The sequence below is a fragment of the Cannabis sativa genome, chromosome 3 (assembly GCF_029168945.1).
Source record: "Cannabis sativa cultivar Pink pepper isolate KNU-18-1 chromosome 3, ASM2916894v1, whole genome shotgun sequence".
In the NCBI taxonomy this organism is placed as follows: domain Eukaryota; kingdom Viridiplantae; phylum Streptophyta; class Magnoliopsida; order Rosales; family Cannabaceae; genus Cannabis; species Cannabis sativa.
The window spans coordinates 25,676,608-25,678,687 of record NC_083603.1 but is presented as its reverse complement, the minus strand read 5'-3'; the positions used below and the strand labels follow the sequence as shown (position 1 = coordinate 25,678,687).

Here is a 2,080-nt window from a genome sequence, read left to right as displayed (position 1 = left end):
AAAGGAGGAAAAGATTGGAAAAAGTTGTAATAGGGGTTGAACAAGAAGTAGTTATGGTTGACAACGCCAACGTCGACAACAATGGTAATAATGGAGGTGTTGTGGAAGACCAAGCTAATGGTCGCAATCAACCTGATCATAGCCTGAGCGACTATCTGCTGCCTAACTTGACAGGTGCCAAATCTTGTATAAGGCCACTTGTCGTTGGTGGAAACAATTTCGAGATCAAGCCGACCATACTGTAGATGGTCCAATCCACAGTCTAGTTTGGGAGGCTGCCAACAGAAGACCCAAACATGCATCTCTCTAACTTTGAAGAGCTTTGTCAGACATTTAAGATGAATGGAGTTAGTGAGCCATTAGACTGAGGCTGTTCCCATTCTCATTAAGGGATCGAGCCAAGAGTTGGTTGGTATCTTTACCGCCCAATTCTATCAACACTTGGGAGGAATTGGTCCTGAAATTCCTTTCGAAGTTCTTTCCTCCTGCCAAGGTTTCCAAGCTGAGATTTGAAATAAACAACTTTATCCAACAAGACAACGAATCTCTTTATGAAGCTTGAGAGAGGTTCAAGGACTTAATCAGAAAGTGTCCTAATCACAGGATTGAAAAGTAGATGAAAGTTCACAACTTCTACAATGGGTTGGTTGGCAATACCTGAAAAATCATAGATGCCGCAGCTGGTGGGACTTTTATGAGAAAAAGTACGAATGAGGCTTATGAACTGCTTGAAGAGATGGCCATGAACAACCAACAATGGTCAACAAAAAGGAGCCAATCGAGAAAGTTGCGAGTATGCATGAAGTTGATTTCATAACAAAGTTGACAGCCTAGGTGGAGGCCTTGACTAAGTTGATGACTGCTCAGGCAAAGCAAGCTCAGGTTATTTGTGAGCTATGTGGGGGACCTCACACATATGACACTTGTCCGGTGGATGTGAACATTTTGCCAATGGATCAAGATTAAGCCATTAGGAACTATCCTTAGAACAACAACTATGGTTACATCCAAGGAGGGGGTCGTTGTCAAAATTTTCAAGGGCAGTCTTCAAATCAGCAACAACAAGGGTTCTACCAACAGAGAAATCAACAAAACTTTGGGCAACCACAAGCACAAAAACTTCAACCTGCTCAACAACCAAGTTCTAGTTGAGGTTCGAATATTACAACTGATTTATTACTCCAATTCATGTTGGAGACTATAGCTTCCATTAAAACCTTAGAGAATCAAGTGGGACAATTAACTTCTCAAATGACCAACCAAAATCAAGGTAACTTGCCTAGTACTATAGAAATTAATCTAAAAGAGCAATGCCAAACGATTTCCTTGAGAAGTGGAAAAGAATATGAGGGACCAAGGGCAGAGCAACAAGTGGTTGAAGAGGACCAGGATCAACAGGTACCAACACCAACTCAAGACAAGAAGAAGACTACTGAATGCCCGTAACAAAAAGAAGACTCACCTCCTATCAGCATTGATCATCATATCAAGATCCCTTACCCTCAAAGACTTTTCAAGAATAAGATGGATAAGCAGTTTTCGAAATTCCTTGAAATATTCAAGAAACTACACATCAACATTCCATTAGTAGAGGTCTTGGAACAAATGCCAACTTACCTGAAGTTCATGAAAGACATTCTATCCAAGAAAATGAAGTTGGAAGAATATGAGATCGTGGCACTTACTGAGGAGTGTAGTGTAATCCTATAAATGAAACTACCACCCAAGCTTAAAGATATGGGTAGTTTCAATATTCCATGCTCGATAGGGGGTTCGATGGAAATAAAAGCTCTATGTTATTTGGGAGAGAGTATTAACTTAATGCCCCTATTTGTGTTTAAAAGAGTAAGATTAGGAGAAGCCAAGCCCACAACAGTGACTCTGCAAATGGCAGATTTTTCTTTGACTCATCCTTGGGGTAAAATTGAAGATATTTTTGTGAAGGTTGGTAAGTTTATCTTCCCTGCTGATTTCTTAATACTTAACATGGAGGAAGATGAGAATATTCCCATTATTTTGGGAAGACCATTCTTAGCCACAGGAAGAGCATTAATTATGTACAAAAGGGGGATTTAAAGTT

At 40.1% G+C, this 2,080-nt stretch overlaps 1 non-coding gene across 1 annotated transcript; it reads right to left on the bottom strand.

The window, feature by feature from the left end:
• Positions 1 to 499: 499 nt before the first annotated feature.
• On the bottom strand, positions 500 to 606 carry LOC115711758 (small nucleolar RNA R71). Its single transcript, XR_004010635.1, has one exon. It is a non-coding gene; the product is annotated as a small nucleolar RNA R71 (small nucleolar RNA).
• Between the last annotated feature and the right edge of the window lie 1,474 nt (positions 607 to 2,080).